The sequence below is a fragment of the Papio anubis genome, chromosome 3 (assembly GCF_008728515.1).
Source record: "Papio anubis isolate 15944 chromosome 3, Panubis1.0, whole genome shotgun sequence".
In the NCBI taxonomy this organism is placed as follows: Eukaryota; Metazoa; Chordata; class Mammalia; order Primates; family Cercopithecidae; genus Papio; species Papio anubis.
The window spans coordinates 156,259,206-156,271,995 of NC_044978.1; the positions used below are offsets into that span (position 1 = coordinate 156,259,206).

Consider the following 12,790-nt stretch of genomic DNA (forward strand, 5'->3'; position numbering starts at 1 on the left):
AAAACAATAATAGTAGAAAACTTCAATAGCCCAGTTTCAAGAAATCTATAAACCATGCAGACAGAAAATCAATAAGAAAACAGCAAACCTGAACAGCAATATAGATCAAATAGATGGGCCTAACAGTCCTATACAGAACATTCCATCTGATAGTGACAGAATACACATTCTTCTCAAGTACACATGAGTCTTTCTCCAGGATAAATCACATATGTTAGGCCAAAACACAAGACTTAATAAATCTAAAAAGATTAAAATCATATCAAACATATTTTCTAACTATGATGATATAAAACTAGAAATCTATCACAGGAGGAAAACTGGGTAATTTACAAATATGTGGAAACGAATCAACCCTCTCCTGAATAACCAATGGGTCAAAGAAGAAAGTAGAAAGAAAATTTAAAACAATCTTAAGCCAAATATGAAAACACAAAAAAATCAAAAACTAAGCATTTGGCTTGATATTTCTGAGGAATATATTCATTTGAAATGTCAGGCTCTTATTCTATTTATTATTGTATTATCATATGGGCAATGGATATTTTTATTTGATTCTCTTTGTAGCAGTCAAATGTCTTTCCAGTAGTATGATTGCATGATTTGTTCAAGCAAAAACGCCTGTTAATAAATTATTATATTTTAATGTCTACATATGTATCATTTATCCACACATACATTTTTTTCCTAAAATAAATGTATTATGTGTTTCCTATTATTTTTATTTTTTAATTATTAAAGGAGTAAATATATATGTGATAACATTCATTTATATCATAGTATTTAATATATATATTTGATGTATTGAAATAATCCTATTTACCTTCCTAGTTTAAATAGAGTTTTTAAAAATCTACACATTTATTTATTTATGTATTTATTTATATTTTGAGACAGAGTCTAGTTTTGTCTCCCAGGCCCAAGTACAGTGGCATGATCTCAGCTCACTGCAACCTCTGCTTCCCGAGTTCAGGCGATTCTTATGCCTCAGTCTCCTGAGTAACTGAGATTACAGGTGTACGTCACCACGCCCAGCTAATTTTTGTATTTTTAGTAGAGATGGGGTTTCACCATGTTGGCTAGGCTTGTCTCAAATTCCTGACCTCAAGTCATCTGCCTGCCTCGGCCTTCCCAAACGCTGTGATTACAGGTGTGACCCACCCCTCTACCCAAAGATCTACAATATTTAACAACTTTATGAAGTAAAAAAGCTCACTACTCAGAAATTAGACGCCAATTTTTGTGTGCTACTTATTTCTATCCATATACTTATAGTCGTATTCAGCTGGAACTGAGACGGGAGAATTCCCGCGACCCCTTCGCAGGACTTGTAACAGGGGTCTGACTCGCTTACTGGGCCACCACCAAGCTCAAATCCTTTGCGGGAGAGGGAGCAGACTGGTGGGCGGGTGCCCTGGCTGGCGCGAGTGCTTCTGGGCTCCGGTCCCATGGCAACGTCTACAGGTGTGTTACAAGCAATGCTCTTTTAGCAATTGCCTTTCGTGTATCGCTAAATGTTAAACAGATCAGTAGGGAGTCAGGATGACAACCTTTTACACCTTGCCCTCTTGGTATCCGGGTTTTTGTTTGGCATCCAGGAAGAATCAGGTCGAATGACCAGTATGAAAGGTGATGAATACAGAAGATTTTATTAAGCAGTGGAAGTGGCTCTCAGCGGAAGGAGAGCTGGAAAAGGGATGGTGCCGGGAGAAGATGATCTTTCCCTGAATTTTGGCCATCTGTGGCCGGGCTCCTCCCAGAAGTGGTGCCGTCTGAAGTTAAGGCACGCCCATCCATAGTCTCTTGACGCTCAATTGCTGCTTCTCTTCTGGACGTTCAGCTGCTTTTCTCTCTGCCAGCTGAGGTCTGGGGTCTACACGGGCACAGGATAAGGGAGCAGGGTGGGCCAAAAAAGTAACATTTGGGAGGGAAAACAGGCATAAATGTTCTCATTTAGGGCCATAGTTTCCAAGCTTGAGGGTGGGACCTTGGCCAGAGAACCGCCCTCTTCTGCCCAGTATTTCCCTGCTTCCTGTTCCTATCAGAATCATTCTGAATGTATCTTTTTTCGCAATTGGTATTGTTCTCATTTCCCAGTAAACTGTTGGATCGATGCCTGTTGGTATAATATGACCAGAATTTAACAGTGCATCATTTTCCTCTCTTTCATCTTTATTATTTATACATTGATTAAAGCCTCCAAACTCTCCAAAATCAAATAAAGATGGATACATAACTTCTGGAAAAGTTGATAATTCAATACATATTTGAAATAAATGACACTTTCTTTGCTTTTGGTTAAGTGTTTAAAAAATACTTCAAGTCTGGGCACTACATGTAGACTCATGACTGTAATCCCAGAACTTTGGGAGGCCCCAAGCAAGTGGTTAGCCTGATTTCAGGAGTTTGAGACCAGCCTGGGCAACATGGCAAAACCCTGTCTCTATTAAAAAACAAAAACAAAAACAAAACAACTTCTTCATGATTTTTTCAGTTGATACTAGTATTAGAAGATATTTTATGCTTTGGAGATGAGCTTTCCGAGGCATCTCTTTCTTTTTTTGTCTTTATGTGTTATGGCTAATTTTTAACAAGATAATAATTTTTAACTTCTAAAATTTATTTTTGTTTATAATGCCAAATGACCATGTAATTTCATTGTTTTCAATTAGAAAATCAATTTTTCCAGCATTGCTAATTGACCTCCTTGTTAATCTAAAATGTCATATCAGTGTATATTAGTGTCTTCATTATAGAAATATTCCATAATGGACTGCCAATTCTCTATAATTAATTCACTTATTGATTTTCCACAATGTTTTGGTAATAATGAATGTGTTGTTTTAATAAGGCTGTTATATATCACTTATAACGACTACCATGATTTTGTATTGTAATCTGAAGTGAAATTTTCTTTTTAGTTTTTCCATCTAGAGAAATTTAGAATCAACTTAAAAATTTTGACAAATATTTGTATATTTTTGTTGGGGTAATACCAAAAACATGTACTATTGTTGAAATAAATGATATCTTTGCCATAGATTTTTCATTTAAAAACACCAAAAACATGATTAATTTCTAATTTTACTTATTTTTCTTAATCCTAAAGTTTATACTTTTCAGATACCCATAATTCAAACATCTAATCAACATTACTTGAGTGAAATTATGTTTTTTGTTACTGTTTCTCTAAATGTTTTTAAATTAAGCTTTTATTTTATTTTAATAGTTGTAGCGACACTGTCACCCAGGCTGGAATGCAGAGGCACAATCATAGCTCACTGCATCCTCAAACTCCCGGGCTCAAGTGATCCTTCTGCCTCAGCCTGCCTAGTAGCTGGACCTACAGGCGCAAGCCACTGTTCCTGGCTCAAGTTATACTTTCTTATGAGTTATTTCTGATACAGTGCTAAATGACAGGTATTTATGTATCATTTATGTTTCACTGTGTCCTTTTATTAGACATTTGCATTGGATCTTTTAGGTGCCTTACTAAATAAGCACCTAATTTTGCTTATTAACAACCCCGAAACTTTATTTCATATATTGATCATCCATCCACTAATGGCACATTCACATAATCTATGTGACCCTGACTACAACTCCAAAGATGTCCCCTTATTGGTGTCGTCAGTTTACAAATTCCACTTCGTGTGAAACTGGTATTGGTTTATGAATGTGCACAGCACCAGTGATGAGTTCTATCCCAGATTCTACCAACTGCAAATTGAAAATATATTTTTAAAAATACAACAATAAAAATTAATAAATATAAAACTACAGCAGAATCACTAAATAACATTTGCATTGTATTAGGTATTATAGTAATCTAGAGATGATTTAAAGTATACATGAGGATGTAAGTTATATGCAAATGCTAAACCATTTAATACAAAGGATGTAAGTATCCCCAGATTCCGTTATCCATGGGAGAGTCCAGGAACTAACACCCTGCAATACTGAGGAAAAATCATGTATAGATATGGATGTGTGTATGTGTGTACTGGCATACATATGCATGCTAATAATATTGATTTCCCTCTTTTCCAATAGTTATGTCTGAAATATTTTGAATAAAAAATTATGTCCTAAGGCCGGGCGCTGTACCAAGCCTGTAATCCCAGCACTTTGGGAGGCCGCACGGGCGGATTCAATTTCAGGTCAGGAGGATCGACCATCCTGGCTAACATGGTGAAACCCGCCTCTCTACTAAAAAATACAAAACTAGGGGCTAAGGTGGCGGCTTCAGTCCCAGCTTACTCGGGAGGCTGAGGCAGGAGAATGCTGCGGAACCCGGGAGGCGGAGCTTGCAGGAGCTGAGATCCGCCACTGCACTCCAGCCTGGGCTGCAGTGACAGATTCCGGCCTCAAAAAAAAAAAAAAAAAAAAAAAAAAAAAAAAATTATGTCCTTAAAATGGTAATAATAGATATTAGTTCCTCTTGTTTTTTCTAACTTTTTATAATACATCTTTAGAACTCTATTATTAAGTATAATAATTATCATTAGTCTAAAGTAAGTGTCTTTCATGATAGGAAACCATAATAGAAAAGTTTTCTTGGAGTAGTTTTAAGGTTATATTATTGTTATTGTTTTATAAGTAATGAAGTGATTTTGTTGAACTCATTTGAGCCCAGTTGAGGCCACAGATAGAGAGATACACTAGTTTCCAAAACATTCATTTTCCTCATGGTAATAAAATAAATAAATATAAATATATATATGTATATAAGTATGGTAAAAAAAAAACTTTCTTAAAACTAACATGCTGCTGTTTTACTTAGGGATTTTGCGTGTATATTCTTAAGTATGACAGAACAAAAGTATACATTTCTAGCTATTACTGTAATCTTTAGGTGTGTTATTTTAACTTTGCTTTAAAATTCATTTATTTTGTAATGTTTTACATAAACCAAAGAATATATGTAATATAAATGATTGATATGGATGCAGTAGCATGAGACGCAAAAAAAAAAAAAAAAATCTATTTAAAAATAGAAAATTACTAATTATGAATCTAAGCAAGTGTACATCTCTTGAAATATCTCATTATCCACCCAGCTTGCAAAGAAAATGACTAGTCTGAATATTGTGCTTATCATTTTTTAAAAAATTATTTAATTTTATCTTGTTTTATTCTGTGATAGGCATTACTATTTTATAGGTATTATTTACTTTTGCTTGGGACAGAACTTTACAAAAGTGATATTGCACAGAACCTTCTTCAGTGTAACTTTTTCACTGAAAAAAAATATTTCTGAGCTTCATATCAGTGCATATAGTGGCAATTCATCCCCTTTCATCATATGATTTATCCCAAAAGTGTTATATTTTCCCTTTTATATTTAAGTTATTAACCTAGATAGAATATTTCTGTGTAATATGTGGTAGATAGAATATTTCTGTGTAATATGTGGTAGAAAGGATTCAATTAGTTTTTATTTGTTCGATGTGGATAATCAATTGCTCCAGCATTATGTATTAAAACATGTCTTATTTCTCAGTTACTTACGATGCAACTCCACTATGTATGGAATTTACTGTTTTGTTTCTTTTTACACATAAGCCTGTTTCTAGCCTCCATGTTCTATTTCATTGGTCAATTTTATTATCTCTGTACCATTTTTTTCCTGGCTTAAAGTAAGATTTTAGGCATGACGTGAATTATACTAGGGAGTTGTAGATATGTAATGATTAGTAACTAAGCTATTGATGGGAATGATTGCGAATGTTCTGGAATAGAGTGGGGATAGGAAAGAAAAGAGGACTAAGGAAAAAGCTCTTGGATTATTTAAGATCCGCTGATGAATGAGAAATCAGCAAAAGACAATGAATAGAAGTGATTATTTAATTCAATATAAAATTCACATGAGTGTGATGTTACAAAAGGCCAGATAGTAGATAAGAAATAGCTGTGAGATTTTAATAGATAAGAAAGACTTGTGAGGAACAACAGAATGATCAAATACTCCTGCTGACATGAAAATTGACCCTGAGAATGTTGCACCTTGACAATTCTAAATCTCACTTCGGGAGAATTTTGAAACTGTGAATCTGTGAGACTGTAATAACATAGACCTGTTAGATAGACGTTGATATTTTGATATTTTGAAATTGTGAGACTGAGATTGTAAGAGCTCTTTCTCTTGTCTTGCCCTACTCAGCTCCTAATTACTTTACGAAAAGAAGTATTTAATCATCCCATAATCTTCTTGCTTCAAATATGAAAGTGTTGGTCTTGCTGCAAATTTGAAAGTGTGTTCCTAAATGTTGTCTGATGTTTTCCTGGTACCTGCTTACGGGAGCAAAGACAATCCTTTTCTGTCCATCTTTCATGTCCACCATCCCTGCCCAAACTTTAGCAACTGACAGGAGAGTGTCCTCTGCTCCCCACTCACCACTGTACAGTTTCATCTTTTAAACTTCTTTCTAACTCTGATGGCTTAATAAAATGTACTTTTGGTATATCTTGTGATTTCTTGTTATTTTGATGAAGCTTATTATTCTGTATATTATTCCATATCTTATCTAGAAACAAAATACTTCCACACAAACTTTTAAAATTATTCCATAGATTGTGTTAAGTTAGATAGAAAAGTTTTTATTTTAAGACTTCATTAAAGTTTTCATTGTAGGCTGGTATACTTAACCTATTTTTAATTGTTCCATGATTACTCTTCAGGTTTGTGGAACATAAAATTAAATGCTTAAATCAGTAAGTTTGAATATATCTAAGTATTAGAGTTTTTCTAACTCTAATTAGATTTTTAGTGGATTTGTTATAGACTGATAGTGGTATATAAAAATTCTCTTCAAAATTTATTGTTTTGTCTGGTCCTTGCACTGCAAACATTTTTTTTTTTTTAAGTTCCCTGGTGCTATGTGTTTTGACACAGAAATCCAAACCTTTAGCACATATTACATTTTAATGTGAATAAAAAAGCTATATAATTTTTTTGCCTTGTGTTTTTTGCCTTTAATTTTTCTGATAGTAATAGAGCCATAAGAGCCTCTCTCTCCTTTTTTTTTTTTTTTAAATTTGGTGGGAGCAGTTGCCTTTTTTTTCTGCTTTAAGTTTAAATTCTCTTTCTCAATTTGCTAGAATTATCATTTGTCACTAGAATATACTTAGAATTTTCCTACTTAATATCATGACATTTTCCTTTTAATAGTGTTATTTCTATAATATTAATATCTATTTTCATTAGAAATATATATTGAGATATATCTTCTGTACTTCTTTATTCTTGTCTGGATTCTGGTACAGTTCTTGAGAATACATTTAACTATGACTTTTATACTTGATTTTATTGGACATATAACAGGCCATTTTTTACGTGAAATTAGATAATTTTGAGATGAACAGTTTATTCTACTTTTTCTTGATTATTCCTTTGACTTGGAATGTGTATATTTTGCATCATATTTATTAAATTGTGGATTATTATTATAGTATCTTCTTCCTTTGCCTTGACTTCTGTTTCCAACTTCACAATGTTGCCTTTTATATATACATGTATTCAATTTTCTGCAATGTCCATTTTGTTCTTCAATTCCTCTACCTCAATAGTTCTCAAGTAGAGGAAATTTTGTCCCCTCAAACAGCATTTGGTAGTTCCTGGAGATTTCCTTACTTTTCACAATTGAGGAATGCTACTGACATCTAGCAAGGAGAAGATACTGCAAATCATTCTACAACTTACTGTGCAAATCCCCCAAATGATTATCAGGATTGAACTGTCAATACTGCTGAGGTTACAAACTCATGTTTTAATCAGATATTGAGTTCTGTTGAATTATTTGTTCACTTCAACCAATTTTGTTTTAATCTTAGACTTTATTTCAGCCTATTCTGATTTAGAGAAGATATATTTCTCATATTACTGAAAGCACAAAGAACTTTTCTTGATTGTTTATGTCACTATAATTAAAATCTTTTCCCTTAAAAAATATTTAGGTTATATTTTACTAGTTTAATCTTATTTAAAATTAAAATCAGCATATCCTTTGAATGAGGATATCTTGTTTAAAACTTATAAAGAATAGAAAACGGGTCAATGTGTTTGAGACAGAAATCACAGTTCTTATTGTTTGTGAAAGAAATTTCTATTATTTATTTGGCCTATTAAATTTTGGGGAAGTACTATCCCTAACTATCAACCCAAAGATAAAACAGAAACCTATGTTTCAAAATCTTTCTCTTAGCTAAATACTATTTGAGTACATGAGATAGAATATGATTAGTGTATGATTTTGTTATTCTGCCCAAATACTCTACCAAAATTAAAAAATACTTAATTTTCTTCACTGCCATCTGAAGTTTGGCTATGATTTATACATTTTCTGTTGGATTAGGTTGGGAGTCTGGGAGATGTCACATCGTGCTCTCTTACATGATTCCACGTTAACTTTATAAATCTATATTAAGGGAAACTACCAATGTGTCTACTTTTTGAAAAGTACTACTAAATATCAGGCTTTTGATCAGAACTATGCATATGTGATTTCTAGATATTTTTCATCAATTCCTGGGAAAGAGTTTGCTTATACTCAATTTACAAATTTAATTCCTATCTCTTAGTTAACTTTTCAAAAATCACACAGTTAGTATGAGGCTTAGTTGGAATTAGAATCATGTCTAATTGACTTCAGGTCATGGGCTATGTCACAATATTACATAATGTTAGCATTTATACAGAAGCGTGTTTGACAGGACATATAAACTCCCAGTAGCAAATGCAAATTGTATGCCTGCCTCCACCTAACCCTCTTTGCATTCTGAATCTCCTTTCTTGTCAAAACATGATATTTGTAAAATATGGCCATAAATATAGAATGTTACCATACAAAACCAGATTGAGCTCTTGAAAGTGGTAGATATATATAGTTCTCATTTTGTGTGCTTATTTCATATTTTATATAACACTAATATTACAAAATGTCAAGCTGAGTTTGTGGTTTGATTTGAATTTCTTTTTTAAGGTAAATATGGAAAACATCTCCAGCAGTCAGAGGGACAAGCCATCCTTCATTCATGTTCTTTCTATTCCAGGTTAAAAGTGATGCTTCTTTCAAAGCACTGAAATGGAAATGTTTTTGTGGGAGGAATAATACCTATTTTCTTGGGAGGAAACGGTTCTGGAAAATTTTTTTCAAAGATAATAAAATGAAGTTTTCCTATCAGGAATGTATTCCAGAGATATTATGGTCAGGATAACACCTATGACATGAGCCTCTTAGGATTATTGCAACTATTTTGTCAGAATGTTTTATTGATGGTTTGCATTTTCTTTTGAGGATAGATAATGTAGTAAGGATTTTCTTGTCAAGTAGATTTTTGTTTGAATGGGTCCTGGTTCTGCTCACTGGGAGTGGTTCCCCAATTCATTGTTTACACAGCTGTTGGTTCCACGTGGTGGTACCAACTTCTTTTTCTACAATTTACTCTCATCATTCCAGAAAAGGGCATTGCGATACGTATCATTTTTGGCAGACTATCAAAACTCATTGTTTATTTTCTGCCTTGGGAAAGTTGGTGACCTAGAAGTCTTTTTATGGATAGTCTGAGTTTCCTGCAATTTAATACAACGTTCTCATTGTGTGGACTTTCTATGCATTTGATTCCCATCTACAGCAACTCTCTCTGCTAAAAGCCACACACACCCCCAATCATATTTAAGACATTCTCCAATTTCTATGTTTAATTACTGACTATTAGGTCATATTATGTTACTAATGTGTATTTTACCTTTAGCTTTCTATCACACTTTTCTAACTTAGAGGTTTTATTAGATCACATGACCATATTTCTTTCTGAGGTCTTAACAAAGAGTGCTATAGCCTTATCACATATTTGATCTTTCTTCTGAGGCCATGTCATATCTAGATTTTGGTTTAGCCTTGAGTTGTATCCTAAATCAAGAATCTATTATTGTCTGGAGAAAATGGAGATTAAAAAATAGCGTTATATTCTGTTAAAATAAAGCTCACCTAGAAAGTTCTAACCCTCTAATTCTGAATACAAACTCCCCACTTCAGAGACATCAGTCAAGATGGCTGATTAAACACAGCCAGGAAGAATAAACCCCACCAAAAGACTGGGACATTAGGAAGACAGGCACACTCTGAGCAAATCTTTGAAGGGAAGACATAGCAAATGGATAGAAGGAGGATACAGTCGCTGCACTGAAGGGAGGGGAAGCTGGGAATGCTGCACGGGGCTGTGGAGCACCAAGACTCATTCTTGGCCTCCAGCAACTTCTGGGGAAAGAGTGAGTTTAACAGGTGAGGAGTGGCCCACTCTCAACAGGAACTTCAAGAATCTTAGAAGTAGGAGACTCCCATGGACCCTTGAGCTGATAAGTGGAGCTGCTTAAAGAGGTAGCAGAGGAAGGACTCTAGCTTGTGTGAAGCCCAGAGGATTTGATGCAGGAACGGCTACAGTGAGCACAGCCAGGCATGCCCATCCTCCAAGACTGACCATCCTCCTCTCGGAAGCTTTACCCTATAGGTGACTGTCACACCTGGACAGAGCAGGGCAGTCTTGCCCATGGGATGGGGACAGTCTGATCTGAAAGATCCCTGTCTGCCGTACTTTCCTGATACCCTAACCTGGCTGTGTCCACTTGCATCACAGACTCAGATCTCAAACACGGTGCTTACTGGGTGTCTTCAAAATAGCTCCTTTGCCAGTGGACATGCATGATCATCAGAGAACTCCTATATTCCGGTGCACACTGACATGCTCCAGCTCACTTGCAGCTTCCCCCACTACAGCCTCCTACTGCTGCTTTCCCAGGATGCCATCAACCACAGCACCCCCCACCACTGCTTTGCCAGCACATGCATGTGGCAGACCTTGACTCCCCTTCCAAACAGCATATGTGTGCATGTGCAGCCCACTGTCCCACCACTGCCAGTGGTGCAACCCCTCCTGAAGAACAGGTTCCTAACCTCAAACGGCCAGAGAATAAACCTGAGAGCTCAGTACCAAAACCCCAGAGACTGAGCATGTAGCCCAGGAGTGCTAAGCTGAACCGTGGTCCCCTAAAACCTTCCAAAATGAACCAGTTGACTGAGACCACATTATACCACAATTAAACCCCTAAGTTTATCAATGAAACATTTTTAAAAGACCCAAAAAACAAACAAACAAAAAAAACACCTAAAGGACAGCAACTTCAAAGATTAAAGGAATGTCAGCTGACACAGATGAGAAAGAGACAGTACAAGAACTCTGGCAACTCAAAAAGCCAGAGTATCTTCTTACCTACAAATGACTGCACTAGATCCCAGCAATGGTTCTTAACCAGGCCAAAATGGCTGAAATGACAGACACGGAATTCAGAATATGGATAGGAATAAAGATCACCAAAGTAGAATCCCAGTCTAAGGAATCTAAGGAGTACAATAAAATTATACAGTAGCTGAAAGATGAAATGACCATTGTAGGAAAGAACCAAAGTGATCTGATAGAGCTTAAAAGCTCACTACAAAAATATCTGAATGCAATCAAAATTAACAGCAGAATTGACCAAGCTGAGGAAATGATCTCCGAGCCTGAAGACTGGTTCTCCAAATAAACTCAGTCAGAAAGAAATAAAGCAAAACAAAAACAAAAACAAAAAAAGAAAAGAAAAGAATAATAAAATCTCTGAGAAATATGAGATTACATAAAGAGACCAAATCTACAACTCATTGGCATCCATGAAAGAGAGAGAGAGAAGGCAAGAAACTTGGAAAACATATTTGAGAATATCATTAATGAAAATCATCCCAACCTTGCCAGAAAGACCAACATTCAAATTCAGGAAATACATAGAACCCCTGTGAGATACTATATGAGATAACTACCCCTAAAGATACACAGTTAGCAAATTCTCCAAGGTTGACATGAAAGTAAAAATATTAAAGGCAGCTAGACAGAAGGAGCAGGTCACCTACAAAGGGAACCCCATCAGGCTAACAGTGTACCTTTCAGCAGAAACTCTGCAGGCCAGAAGAGATTACAGGCCTATATTCAGCATCCTTAAATAAATAAATAAATAAATAAATAAATAAATAAATAATTTACGAGAATTTCATATTCAGCCCAATTAAGCTTTCTCTTATTCAGCCAAATCAAGCTTCAAAAGCGAAGGAGAAATAAGATCTTTTTCAGTCAAAATAATGTTAAGGGAGTTTGCTACCACTGTACCAGGAGGACTTTAAGGTTGCAGTAAATACGAAAATGAGTAACTATTACCAGCCACCACAAAAACACAACCAACTACAAAGACCACTGACACTATAAAGAACTACACCATCAAGTCTGCATAATAACCAGTTAACAACATGATGACAGGTTCAAAACCACATATGTCAATATCAACCTTGGAAGTAAATGAGATAAATTCCCCCAATTAAAAGGCACAGAGTGGTAAGTTGAATAAAGACCCAAATTCTTCACTGTATTCCAGAAATCCGTTTCACATGCAAGGACAATCATATGCTCAAAGTAAAGCAATGGAGAAAAATTCACCAAGCAAATGGAAAATAGAAAAAATAAGAGTTGTTATTCTAATTTCACACAAAACAGACTTTAAAGAAACAATGATCAAAAAAGGCAAAGAAGGGCATTATATAATGATAAATGGTTCAATTCAACAAAAAGACCTAATTTTCATAAATATATAGGCAACCAACACAGAAGCATCCAGATTTGCAAAACAAGTCCTTAGAGACCTACAGAGATACTTAAATAACCACAGCGTAACAGTAGGAGAGTTCAACATTCCATTAACAGTATTAGA

The 12,790-nt window shown here is 35.0% G+C and overlaps 2 long non-coding RNA genes across 4 annotated transcripts in view; one reads left to right on the forward strand and one right to left on the reverse strand.

Moving 5' to 3' along the window:
* LOC103884300 overlaps nucleotides 1-12,790 on the reverse strand; it is a 77,257-nt gene that overhangs the window by 16,124 nt on the left and 48,343 nt on the right. Inside the window, exon 1 of one of the 3 annotated variants that reach the window (XR_646840.3) lies at nucleotides 1,270-3,130. The exons of 1 other annotated variant lie outside the window; for it this stretch is intronic. This is a non-coding gene — a long non-coding RNA (uncharacterized LOC103884300). Of the gene's footprint in view, nucleotides 1-1,269; nucleotides 3,131-12,790 lie in introns of those variants that run through there. One more of the 3 variants, XR_646842.4, reaches the window with a different exon arrangement.
* LOC103884299 lies at nucleotides 1,576-9,182 on the forward strand. Its single transcript, XR_646839.4, has 2 exons — nucleotides 1,576-1,629; nucleotides 9,052-9,182. It is a non-coding gene; the product is annotated as an uncharacterized LOC103884299 (long non-coding RNA).